The following is a 15,102-nucleotide window of genomic DNA, read 5'->3' as shown; positions in this document are numbered from 1 at the left end:
TCATTTTTAGCTCACTGTTGCCATTCCTATTTATGTGTTATATATTAATTAACTGCTTATTAATGAGTTTTAAAGTATTTGCATAAACTCCTTTATAAACTATTCATAAACTCTTTATAAAGGTAGTCTTATTTTAAAGTGTTACCCTATCATCAACCTGTGACGTATTGTTGCTGTCCGATGAAAAACGAGTATCTCCATTTCTGTAGATTTTTAGTTTACTACATAATTTGAACAGACAAACTGTCTCTTACACTGTGGCAAAATTTCTTAAGGAATGGACCAATAGAAACTCTTCAAATTGACCTGAAATTTTACTTTTTTTTTTTTACATTGACTTTCATTGAAAGTTTAGAAGTTTTCTCTCTCCTGTAAAGTTGCTGTTTTGGAGATACTTGTTTTTCATTGGACAGCAACGATATACAGAAATGCTCAAAGGTTTTAGAACATCCCCATTATTGTCACTTATTTAGTTTTTTTTTTAGGTCTAGTCAATAATCGGAAATGGTTAATTGTTATGTTGTTAAAGTATTGAAAGTTACTTTATTTCAGTAATTCAGTTTAAAATGTGAAACTCTACTATTATAGATGTAATACACACGGAGTGATCTATTTTAAGCATTTATTTCTTCTTTTATTGTTGATGATTTTGGCTTACAGCCAATGAAAACCCAAAAATCAGTGTCTCAGAAAATTAGAATATTATAAAACACCAATTGGTACTTTTAGCAGTGTGGGAAGTGTGCCAAGTCCTGCTGGAAAATGAAATCTGCATCTCCATAAAAGTTGAAGTATGAAGTATGAAGTGCTGTAAGATTTTGTGGGAAAACAAAATTGCACTGACTTTAGAGTTGATAATAAAACACAGTGGACCAACACCAGCAGATGACATGTCTCTTTATCCAAACCATCACTGATTGGTGGAAACTTCACACTAGACCTCAAGCAGTTTGAACTGTGTCTCTCCACTCTTCCTCTGTAAAATCTGTGAGAAAGCATTTTTTCTGGTAAGTAAAGACATTTACTCCAACAAAAGCAGGATCAATTCTTTTGCATACTCTTGATTTTGGTGTCCCAATATGTTTGACCATATAGTGAAAATAGAACATCAATACAAATAACGGTTGAAAATCGTTGAACTGCATTTACTAATCCCCTGAAGTCTGGCTCAGCGTCTTCAATCCTAGGAGAAAATATAGATTTTATAGATTTTTAAACATGCAACATGGTAAAGTGAGCTCAATAAAGGCTCAAACAGGAAGTTAATTATTTGTGAAAAATCTGTTTCCTCCCATACAAAGGTCAAAACGAGCAACAATTTTAGAAGGTATCTCCTTTTTATTGATTTGATAACCTGCTGCTAGTATTTATAGCTATAAAAATAGAGGTTGTTCTAAAAACCCCTGCTCATCATTTGTGCTTAACTGGCTTTATATTACCATATGAATCCGTCTGGTAGACAGAACCCAAGTGGAAACACAAAAGCAAACAAAAAGTAAGTTTTACATAATTACAGCTCTGAGACAAAATGAAGAGAGCACTTCAGTTTCTGAATCAGTTTCTCTGATTTTGCTATTTATCGGTTTATGTTTGAGTAAAATGAACATTGTTGTTTTATTCTATAAACTACAGACAACATTTCTCCCAAATTCCAAAAAAAAATATTGTTATTTAGAGCATTTATTTGCAGAAAATGAGAAATGTCTGAAATAACAAAAATATGCACACTGTAAACTCATATGTTGTTTGAACTCAATTGATTTAAGTCTGTTTTACATCAAATTAGATATTTTTAAACAATAATCAACTATTTTGAGTTAGTTAAACATTTGTGGGCACATATACTGTACTATTCAAACTGAGATCTTTGAGTTGAACCAACTTATAATAAATAACTGAGTTTAGTCTGTTTTGCCATTAACAGCTTCTTTTCCATTGGCTTCTGTCACAATCATTATATTTGCATACTGGGTGTGTCCAACAGTTTCTGACAGAGACCCACCATCAGTGTGTAGTGATTCCCCCCTGGGCTACCTTACAAATAAATCAACTTCCCTTTTAGTTGTAATAACTTGATGTTTTAGTTTATGCTAACTCAAGTTTTTATTCCCCATTACAAAATTGAGCAAACTGGCTGCCTTAAAAAAGTTAAGTAAACTCAACTTATCTGGTCTTACAGCATGAAAAAAGATAAAAAAAGTTAAACTTCCCCTTTAGTTGTAATAATTTGATGTTTTAAGTTATGCTAACTTAAGTGTTCATTACCCATTACTTAACTTTTTTAAGGCAACCGGTTTCCTCAAAACGTATCAGGGCTTATAGTGTAGAACTTTTCAGACCTCAAATAATGCAAAGAAAACAAGTTCATATTCATAAAGTTTTAAGAGTTCAGAAATCAATATTTGGTGGAAAAACCCTGGTGGTTTTTAATCACAGTTTTTTTCATGCATCTTGGCATCATGTTCTCCTCCACCAGTCTTACACACTGCTTTTGGATAACTTTATGCTGCTTTACTCCTGGTGCAAAAATTCAAGCAGTTCAGTTTGGCTTGATGGCTTCTGATCATCCATCTTTCTCTTGATTATATTCCAGAGGATTTCATATTGTTTTTTTTTTTTTCAGAACTGTATATTCCAATTAAAAGAGGGTAATTTTATTGGCAAGACTGTTTTACTCTTAGAAAAGGAATTGAATGTGAATTTTATTTCTAATATTTTGCCGCTTATTTATTATTTTTTTTGCATGAAAAATTCCAGCCAGAGGCCACCGGTCACAATCATCATTACCACGTATTACCATCATTGCACTGTGTTTTCACTGTGGGTGGTAATATTAGCCTTCTTTGATGTATTCCCATGTAATGGACATGTGATGCTGAGAACTGAGGAATTTAAATGATTTTTAACACACACAACTTCAGAAATGGAAACCCCACTCACAAGATATAACCTCACAACATATACAGGTGTAGGCATTCTCAGTGCATGTTTTGAGGTAACTCTTGGCGTGTCTAGTCCTCTACGTTCTGAATTGGTCATGGTGGTCTGTGGTGTAACGACAGCAGTGAAGAGTCCATAAACCACAGTCTCCAGTCTGTGGCCGTCATCATCATCATCTCAGCTGGGTGCTCTTATAGAAACACTCCTGGCTCCTGAACCCCCACCATCTCTAAACGGCTCTCCGTCGCTGAACGGATGCCTGCTGGAGATCTCAGAGCACTCTCTGCATCTCACTCAGCTACCTGCGGGTCTCCGGAGGACCTGAAGACTCCCGAAGACGACGCGTCAATCCAGCCCACCGTGCAGAAATGAGGGGCTGTTGGGCTGAGTTTATGTGAAAGAGAAAATTAGATCATGTCTGGATGAAGCAACACCCCCTCTGGTCCTGCCCTCAGCAGCTGAGGAGGGCAAACGCTTTCATTATCCACTTGGTCAGATGACACCATGCTTCCGTATCATGAGCAGAGAGAGAGAGATAAGAGTATATTACAGCAAATACACTGAAAAAAATGATGAGTAAATTTTACTTTACTAGTTTCGCAACTTTCTGCATTCGCTTTTTTTAAGTAAATTTAATTTCAGGTAAGTTTAAGTAACTTCAACTCGGTTTCAAGACTTAAATATTACATAGAGTAAATAAGTGAACTCAACTTCAGTCAATCCTTTCTTTAAGTAAACTTTACTTCATTTATTTTTACTGAATCAATCCTTTCTTTTAGTAAACTTTACTTACTTTCTGCATACAATGTTACCTAATTACACTTACTTATACAATATTACTCAAATAATGTATGATACATACTATATTATAATTCCTGAAATTTAAAAATTATTAGTTAAAACACGCATTCAAATATTTACATAATCTCAAAGATTTATTTTGTAAACAGACCAAGTCTTACTGTCTCAATGTCAGGTCTTTAGTCTGTCTGCTTCTTATGTCTGTGTTATTCTCAGGTCTGTGTTTCATTCCCAGTGTTTTTCCACTCACCTGTGTTCATTTGTAGCTCCGCCCCTTCGTCCCAGGTGTTTCCTGTTCCCTGTTTGTGTGCACCTCTATTTAAGGTCCGTGTTCCATTTCCCCGGTGTCGATCCTTGTACGTTTATCGTCTGTCAGTGCTCCATGTTTTCCCCAGTTCCCTCAGTCCTGTTTTCGGTAAATCCCTGTGTATTTTTGTATTTGTTTCGTTAATAAATCCCTTTTTGTTTGCATTTGCGTCCACCTCCGCGTCCTCCCTGCACCCGCACCTGGCAGAAGGATCGACCTCAATATGGACGCAGCAAACAAGTGGACCGGCTCCAGGTTGGCGATCCGCCATGCACCATGCGGGACCCCGGCGTTGGAATCCCCGAGGCCTAAAGGACGCCACAGGCCTCGGGGTAGACGTTCTAAGGGGTCCCGCCAGCATGAAGAGGATCCCTTTACGGGGGAGGATTTTCTTGGGGGGGCGCTAAGGGTTGGTGCGTTGTGCCTCGGGTCTCATCCCGTGTTTGGCAGTAGCCATGAGTACCCGAGGCAAGTGGCGCGCAGCCCGTGGGACTACCTGGGATGTGCGCCCAGTAGCTCCGAGGAGGAGGAGGAGCTCTACCCCGCACCAGCCCGTACTCCATTGCCGTTTCCCCCAGGGGCTGTACTCTACCCGCGCTCAGTGACTTTCGCGGCCGAGATGCCGCGCTCCGAGAATCCCGCGACCGAGACGCCACGCTCCGTGAAGCCAGCGGATGGGACGCCACGCTCTGTGACCCCAATGGCACATCCGCGCTCCGAGAATCCCGCGGCCGAGACGCCGCGCTCCGAGAATCCCGCGGCCGAGACGCCGCGCTCCGAGTATCTCGCGGCCGAGATGCCGCGCTCCGAGAATCACGCGACCAAGATGCCCGCGGCTCCGGCCGCCTCTGTATCAGCGCTGCCCGCGGCTCCGGCCGCCTCTGACCCTGTTCCCGCGGCTCCGGCCGCCTCTGACTCTGTGCCCGCGGCTCCGGCCGCCTCTGACTCTGTACCCGCGGCACCCGCCGCGCCTGCCCAAGCTGCACCCGCCGCGCCTGCCCAAGCTGCACCCGCCGCGCCTGCCCAAGCTGCACCCGCCGCGCCTGCCCAAGTTGCAGTGCCTGCCGCCCACGTGGTGCCCACTGCTTCGGCTCCAGTGCCAGCGGTGCCCGCCGCTCCTGTGTCTGCAGTTCCCTCAGTCCTGTTTTCGGTAAATCCCTGTGTATTTTTGTATTTGTTTCGTTAATAAATCCCTTTTTGTTTGCATTTGCGTCCACCTCCGCGTCCTCCCTGCACCCGCACCTGACACTCAACACATGTATGGCATGTAATACATTATTATACTAAAAAGAATATATTACATGCCATCCATGTACATCCGTGTGTTGAGACAGTGTAATATGTGTGTTTCAACTAAAAATATTTACATTTCACGAATTATAATATATTATGTATCATAAATTATTTGAGTAATATTGTATAAATTAAGTAATTGTAATTAGGTAATATTGTATGCAGAAATGAAGTAAAGTTTACTAAAAGAAAGGATCGACTGAAGTTCAGTTCACTTATTTACTCTATGTAACATTTAAGTCTTAAAACTGAGTTGAAAATACTTAAATTTATCTAAAATTAAATTTACTTAAATAAAGCAAATGCAGAAAGTTCTTTAAGTAAATTTTACTCAGCATTTTTCAGTGTGTGATAAGATGCTAATAATATATACAATTAGATCCAAAATATTTGGAAACACAGCGATGCTATCTTCATGCGTTGGGTTCTGCATGCCGCCATATTAGTGGTCTAAAGTGCTGCTGCTATGATCCGGAGATTCGATCGCCAGTTCGAATCCTGTTCATGCAGCTTGCCATCAGCTGCAGCCAGAGCCCTAAGAGAACACAATTGGCTTTGCCTTCACTGGGTGGGTACAGTAGGTGCTGCTCTTTTCCCTCATTACCCCCAAAGGGTGATGTCGATCAGCACAAGACTGCGTCTGTGAGCTGATGTATCGGAATCGAGTCGCTGCACTTTAATCCGAGTGCACTGTGATGCTACTCAGCAATGCTGCATCAGCAGCAGTTCAAAAAGAGGCGGAGTCTGACTTCACATGTATCGGAGGAGGCATGTGCTAGTCTTAACCCTCCTCCTGGTGTTGGGGCATCACTAGTGATAGGTTAGAGTCATAATGAGTGGGTTGGGTAACTGACCTTGCAAACTGGGGGGAAAATGGGCAAATTATCTCTAAAGCTATTTCATGGACTTGATGGGCTTTCCCCTCGTTAATACATCATCAGTTAGGCAGATAAAAGGTCTGCTTGCATTTTGAGGAAAGATGGTTGCAATTCTAAAACATTTTATAGCATATTATGGTTCACATATGTTTTGTCCATCGCTATCTCTGCATACTCAAACTTTTAACAGTGTATTTATTATATCTTGCACTATTTTGCTCATGCAACTTTGCACCACCAATCTAGTATTGTTGCTATTATTTTTATTATACTTAAGAGCTGCTATATACAGTATCTATGTTTTATCTAAAATTATATTATTATTATTTTTTATATGGTTTTAAAAATTTGTTGATTTTTCTATGGATATACAGCTCTGAAGAAAATTAAGAGACCATTTAGAGCATTTATTTGCAGAAAATGAGAAATGGCTGAAACAACAAAAAAGACGCAGAGCTTTCAGACCTCAAATAATGCAAAGAAAACAAGTTTTTCTCCACCACTCTTACACACTGCTTTTGGATAACTTTATGCCGCTCACTTCTGGTGCACAAATTCAAGCAGTTCAGTTTGGTTTGATGGCTTGTGATCATTCATCTTCCTCTTGATTATATTCCAGAGGTTTGAAACATGAAATGGTGAAAAACAGATATTGGCTGTGCTATTACTGTGCTAGCATAGTTGGAAAGAACCTATAGCCAGCGTGCTAACACTGCAGAAGTGATGTGGCTTGAAGCTGATAGCCACCATGCTAATGCCACATTAACAATCTTGTACAAGGCCAGTAGTGATGAGAAATGAGGACCATGGCTGACATGCTAATGCCAGAGTAGCAAGTGAAATCATTTGTGTGTCACAGTGAAGAAGAGCTAAAAGCAGACTGACACATGTCACTCCCATGCCTGTGTCTTGTCCCTGCGCTCAGACGCTCTGTAATTACACAGGAACAGTGGCGTTTAACACAGTCATCCTCAGAGAGCGTTTCCCTCCATCAGACAGCTCCTGAATGAGCTCTTCAGAAAGAAATGGAAAGAAATGAAAATGACAAATTGCAGTGGGAGTGGATGGAGGTCTGATTCTGATTCTGATTTTCAGACTGTTAATAACCATTTCTAAGAATTGACTGGACCACGCTTTGTCCAAAAATGTGTTTGTTTGTAGAACTTTGTTGCGAGGTTGGAATAGACACATCTAAATTCAATGTTTTTTTCATTATAATAAAATGTTCTGGATTGTAGATTAATACTAAACTCATCCAAACTATGAAGAAAAACATATGGAATTATTTAATAAACATAAAAAGTGTCAAACAAACCAGAATATGTTTTATAATATTTTAGATTTGATATTATAGAGCTATTTTAGAGCATAGATAGAGACAGTTTCACACATCTTGGCTGGATTTTCCATTGGCTGGAGCTTTATGAGTCACCTGGAATTCAGGCTTTCAGTTAACAGCTGTGCTGAACTCATCAAGAGTTAATTACTTGAATTTTTTGTCTCTTAATAAAGTGTTTGAGAGCATCAGTTGTAAAGTAGTGAAGAGGTAGAGTTACAGGTATACAGTGAATAGTGAATATTTGAGTCAAATCGAAACCGAATCAGTCAAACCGAAGCATTTCAAGAATGTTGAAAGTATCCTCAAGTACAGTCACAAAGACCATCAAAATCTTTATGATGGAACTGGCACTCATCAGAACTGCCCCAAGAAAGGAAGAGCAAGAGTTCATCAGAGTTACCAGCATCAGAATTTGTTACACAATACTACATGCTACAATACTACACAGTACTGCATAGTATAATACTACACAATGCTACAATACTACACAATACTAAACAATACTACATACTACAATACTGCACAGTTCTGCATAGAATAATACTTCACAATACTGCACAATACTGCATACTACAAAATACAACACAATACTACATTCTTTAATACTACACAGTACTGCATAATATATTACTACACAATACTACACAGTACTGCATAGTATAATACTACACTATACTACACAGTACTGCATAATATAATACTACACAATACTACAATTCTACACAATACTGCAATACTACAAAATACTACAATCCTACACAATACTGCACAATAGTACATATTACAATACTACATACTACAATACTACATACTACAATATCACACAATACTACTTATTAGAATACTACACAATACTACATACTACAGTACTACACAATACAGCAATACTACAAAATACTACATACTACAATACTACACAATGATATGTACTCCAATACTACATACTACAGTAATACACTAGACCATGTATTACTCTACTACACAATACTGCATACTACAATACTACATACTACACAATACTACAATAGTACATACTACAATGCTACACAATACTACACAATGCTACACAATACTTTGAACTTTAATACTACACCATACTACACACTAGAATACTACAAACTACAATACTACACAATACTTCAAACTTCAATACTACACAATACTACACACTACAATACTATAAACCACAATACTACACACTACTGTACTACATAATACTACATATTACAACACAACACAATAGTTCAAACTTTAATACTACACCATACTACACACTACAATACTATAAACCACAATACTACACACCACAATACTACATACTACAATACTAAACAACACTACACAATACTGCACACTACAATACTACAATACTACACAATACTACATACTATAATTCTACACAATACTTCAATACTACACACTACAATACTATAAACCACAATACTTCACAACCCTACACTACATTGCTACAATACTACACAATACCACAATACTACACACTACAATACTACACAATACTACACACTACAATACTACAATACTACACAATACTACATACTATAATTCTACACAATACTTCAATACTACACACTACAATACTATAAACCACAATACTTCACAACCCTACACTACATTGCTACAATACTACACAATACCACAATACTACACACTACAATACTACACAATACTACACACTACAATACTACACACTACAATACTACACAAGGCTGCATATGTAAGTTATATAAAATAACACCAGGTTTTTATTATAAATACAGCTCATTTGTAAAGGGCTCTACAAGCTGACTGACTCATATTGACGTTCACTCATATCGGGGATGGATGATGCTCGACGCTTGGCTGACCACCCCCACCCCCACCCCTCCTGCTTTAATGAGGGTGGGGGTTAATGGGCTGTTGCGAGAGCCCCCCACGACTCGTTCCAGGCGGGGGCCGCCGGCTCCTGCTCTACAACACTTCAAGACTCCGCCCCCGCCTGCACGGCAGCCTCATCTCCATGGCGATGCCGGCCGCTCGGGGCCCTAATTGAAGCGCTCGCTCAGCTGGACGCGTCTGAGGAGCTGAGGGGCCGCCGATCATCTGCAGACCGAGGGGGCTGCGGAGTAACAGCCAGACATTAAAGCAGCATCATCTGCATTTCAATTTAGATTTGCTTTATTTGTTTTGTAGCTTTATGCAATGAACATAGTCATATTTACATGTTTATGAAGTTTTTATACACTGTTATAAGCCTTTATAGACTGTTATAAGCCTTTTAACCATGCTCTACCTTTATCTTCAGGATCAACTCGCCAACCAATCAGCTCACAGTAGCAGTAATGCTAATGTGTTTACAGTGTAGAGATATGAAATATACTGAAATATAAACTGAAATATACAGGCACACTTTCACTTCTTTTATAGTAAAATACATGATTCTACTTTCTAAAATTAAAGAAATATTCAATTCATAATTATTTTTGTTTAATTTAATTTTTTTAACTTTTATCTCCATGCACCCCATTCATAGAGCACTCATTCATTGGGCTCCTTCTAGAGTTTAATAGTCGTTTCATGAGCAGGGGGAACGTAAACTGCTCAAACTCTCCAAAAACAGCTCTGGTAAATCAGTTGATGTGTTTTGGACCGGTGGTTCTCTTTCTACGGTATCTAGTTGGCTGTAGGTAGCTGCTGCTCCTGACTCCCAGTCGACGACTGGGTCAGATATCTAGCATGCCAAATATTGCCAGGCATCTGTTGACTGGTCGGCAATCAGTCGGTGATGGCTCGGCGAGCGTCTTTCAGTAGTTCACAGTACACGACTCTTCGAGCAGCAAGAGATCCCCGATTTGCTTCAGAGTAGAGTTCTTATCAGTGGTCAACGAAAAACTGTTGGCAACTGAAAAACTGTGCTAAAATAATGTAGTTTGAACTTTCGGGTAGTGCACCTCTTGGTGAGAGATCTCTTGAATGCTTGACAAGCTCCTATGATGCTCTTGAAGAAATTTAGCTTCTGAGTTGACAGACTTTGAGAGGTGGTGCATCAATGGACTAAGTGTAACTGCCCATTATCTAGGTTGTCCATCAGCCAGCTACTTAATCTTACCTTCATTTCGAGTGATATCATCTTTAGGGTAATAAATACAGGATTTGTTTGTTTGGGAGCAACACACTTATCCAAACTGCTGGTGTGATGATCTAGGAAGCCATCATCTACAACAATCAGTCACCCCTAGTAGTAAAACGACACTAACAGCTCACTGTTCACACATGTGCTTCCAATTGTCTTCCAACTTTTTAACAGGATAATGCTCGCCCACAATGAGAAAGAGTTTACCATACATCCTTCGCAAGGTACCTCACAATGCTCATTGCTATCTTACATCCTGCCAACACTCTATTTTCACACCTTACATCTTCATCGTTAAATAGCAACTGTGCTTATATATATATATATATATATATATATATATATATATATCTACACTAATGGGTGTGGTGGTCTGGAAGTGAGGTGTGTTCAGGTACATTTCTGGCAAATTGCTATCTTGGCAGCGGAAAAAACAGGTGCTGCACTGAATGAACAGACAACTGCTTACCTAGACAACAGTCAACAGTCAGACAATCATTGCATTCATGGCAATGCAGGTGCGCCATGTATGCTTAACATATGCACAACCCTGCTAATGACACATATATGGACCCGCAGCAGTGCACAAACCCTGGCTCTTAAAGAGAATGGCAAGCGACACGCTGATTGGTTTATTTTGTTATGCCCAAAACATACCCATTATTAATTAAGAGAATTAGTACCTGCCTTTTATGCCTGTTTCGAGGCAAGAAAGTTGTACTTTTCCCGTCGTTATGATAGCAAAGATGATAGCACTGACACGCTCTAATCAAGCTGCACAGTTTGTGGTTGATGGTTAATTAAGAGAATTAGTACATGCAGAGGCAAGCAAGTTGTACTTTTCCCGTTGTTACGATAGCAAAGACGATAGCATTGACACGTTCTAAATCAAGTTGCACAGTGTGTGGTTAATGGTTAATTAAGAGAATTAGTACATGGCTTTTATGCTTGTTTCGAGCTGAACAAGGTGTACTTTTCATGTGGTTACGATAGCAAAGACACCCCGGCATGCCCTAAATCAAGCTGCACAGTTTGTGGTTGATGGTTAATTAAGAGAATTAGTACATGGCTTTTATGCTTGTTTCGAGCTTAACAAGGTGTACTTTTCTCGTTGTTTTGATAGCAAAGTCGATAGCACTGACACGCCCTAAATCAAGCTGCACAGTTTGAGGTTGATGGTTAATTAAGAGAATTAGTACATGCCTTTTATGCCTTTCGAGCCGAGCAAGATGTACTTTTCCTGTCATTAGGATAGCAAAGACGATAGCACTGACACGCTCTAAATCAAGCTGCACAGTTTGTGGATGATGGTTAATTATGAGAATTAGTACATGCCTTTTATGCCTTTCGAGCCGAGCAAGATGTACTTTTCCTGTCATTAGGATAGCAAAGACGATAGCACTGACACGCCCTAAATCAAGCTGCACAGTTTGTGGTTGATGGTTAATTAAGATAATTAGTCCATGCCTTTTATGCCTGTTTCGAGGTGAGAAATTTGTACTTTTCCCATTGTTACGATAGCAAAGATGATAGCACTGACATGCTCTAAATCAAGCTGCACAGTGTGCGGTTAATGGCTCACCTTATCTTTTAAAATGTTATGATATAGGCCCTTTAAAATGTAACTTCAGCCCCGGTCCTCATCGTGAATTCAGGGCTGATCTGGATCTGACGTGTGTTTGTGTATTTTCTCCGGACGGCTCGACTCGGAGTGCTCTTTACTGCGCTGTGATAGGCTCTGGCTCTTTGATAGAGTGTGAGGACGCTGTGCTCGGTGGTCCGGGCTGGTTATTAGTGAGGAGTGGTCCGCTCTCCTGCGGTTTGAGGGCTGCCGGCTGCTCCGGCTGCTCTGCGGAAAAGGCTAGAAATAGCCGCGGAATTGTTTTTTCCATGGAAACAATTCAGCAGCTATTGATTTGAGTTTTTTTTTTTTCTTTTTTATCATGAGTGCACATCACACGCTCTGATCATCAAGTGTTTGGACACTTCAAGCTTTCCAATCAGTTTTTGATATAAATTAGCCTGTTTAATTATTCATCAGTTTACGTACTGATGAAGAGTAAACAGGTTTATTTTGAGTAAATGCTGTATAATATTGAGCGTGTAAAATAAAATTAAAGACAACAATACTGTGGGAATATACCTTATTTTTCACACTATTAGGCTGTAAGGAATACCAGGACCAGGGGAGACAAACGCTGGTTAGAAAACACAGGTTTATTAACAGGGTTTGGCAAACAGTGTTGCCAACTTAGCGACGTTGTCGCTATATTTAGCGACGTTTCAGACCCTTTAGCGACTTTTTTTGTAAAAAAAAAAAGCGACTAGCGACAAATGTAGCGAGTTTTTGTGGTGTTATTGGAGACTTTTGGCGACTCTGAGATAAACACACACACTCTTCAGTCACTGTCCGCAGTGAGCAGCGGGTGCTGCCGTGAGCCCCGCCCACAACACTCATAGTGACCCCGCCCCATATTTACAAAGCAGGATATAAATATAACTGTGACTTCAGTGTGACAAGAAAAAAATCACTGAATTTAACTCAGTCAGTCAGTCACCTCCTCCACAGTGTCTGACTCTTTGTAAAAAGCTAAATATCTATTGAAGCATTGAACAATTTGTCTATAATAGGTTTAAAAATAAAGAAAACTTAAGAAAAAAAGCTAAAATAAAATAAAACAAACAAACAAACAAAAAAAACTAAAAAAAAATGTGGTTAATGAAGTTATTGTAAAAAGACGACTGCCTGTTTAAAAAGGAACAGAAGTTGTTCATTTGTTAGAGTTCATTTGTAACATTTCTAACATATTTAGGATGTTTTTTACTCACTTTTTTCTCTCCCACAACCTTAACATGTATTATGCAAATTGGGTGATGATGTCATTTAGCGATTTCTAGCGACTTTTAGAACAGCCAATAGCTACTTTACTTACTGAGGAGTTGGCAACACTATTGGCAAATAAGGATAGTCAAAAACAGGCAGAGTAAATACCAGAAGAGCAGCAGTGAATAATAACATAACTAAGAGTAGTCAAACAGCAAGCAGAGTCTGGTACATAGAATATTCAGATAGCAGGTAGCAGACAAGAGAGTAGTCAAAGAGAAAAAAAATAGGTCGATAACAGTAAATCCAACAAACTAGAGGGATAATGTTAAAGAGTAAATGAAGCAAATGAGGCAAAACAAGGTAAAAAAAAAGGAGGATCAAAGACAGGAAAGAACGCTTTGTACAGAGCTAGAAATCTAGGTGTATTTATACTAGCCAGACCAGGTGGAATCAGTCAGTAGCTGGGTGATGTAGAACGCTTGAGAGTCACGTAATCCTCACTGTAGTTCTGAGAGCCTGAGGCTGCTGGGAAACTGAGTCAGGCGTGACGTTATATGGCTCACAGGATTATAAGGCGCACTATTAATAAATGTCAATTTACAAATGTATTTACATACACAGGGAGACCTACCTGCATTATAAGCTGCATTTAAGTGACACTAGTAAGGAACAGGGGTGTCGCCATGTTTCCCTTCTACTGTAATTCAGCAGGTCTCGCTGCTTGGTGGTAACTTTCTTTTAAATTTAAACGAGTGCTGGATGTTAATCTACACAGATTTCTCTTCTGAAAACTGTTTATTTGGGAGAGCAAAGCACTTCCATTTATTTACAGTAAGCTTAGATTTCCGAATTTCTCCAGCACTGTTAGCATGTTAGCAGTTAGCAGATAATGCCACCCAATAGCACTACACTGAGGAACCCTGAGTGTTCCTGTAGGCCAGGGCGATATTAGCTAGCAGTTCATCCCATGGAGGTTGTTTTAACACGGCAAACATGCAGACTACAGTCCGATAATACTCACCTCTGAACAGGGAAAGAGCTAACTAGCGCTTAGCACGATTATTGGTTAATGCTAATGCTGAAAACCACAGGTGTTATGCCATGGTCGATCACATCGCCAGACCTATCCCTGCATCATAAGGTAGATACAGCTCTGGAAAAAATGAAGAGACCACTTCAGTTTCTGAATCAGTTTCTCTGATTTTGCTATTTATAGGTTTATGTTTGAGTAAAATGAACATTGTTGTTTTATTCTATAAACTACAGACAACATTTCTCCCAAATTCCAAAAAAATATATATTGTCATTCAGAGCATTTATTTAGAGCAGAAAATGAGAAATGGCTGAAATAACAAAAAAGATGCAGAGCTTTCAGACCTCAAACAATTCAAAGAAAAATGAAGTTCGAATATAAATTTCAATAGAAGTTTTATATTCATAACGTTTTAGTTCAGAAATCAATATTTGGTGGAATAACCCTGGTTTTTAATCACAGTTTTATTCATCTTGGCATCATGTTCTCCTCCACCAGTCTTACACACTGCTTTTGGATAACTTTATACTACTCACTCCTGGTGCAGAAATTAA

This window comes from Astyanax mexicanus, chromosome 4, assembly GCF_023375975.1.
Source record: "Astyanax mexicanus isolate ESR-SI-001 chromosome 4, AstMex3_surface, whole genome shotgun sequence".
NCBI classification, from domain to species: Eukaryota; Metazoa; Chordata; class Actinopteri; order Characiformes; family Acestrorhamphidae; genus Astyanax; species Astyanax mexicanus.
Note: the sequence above shows the minus strand (reverse complement) of the source record.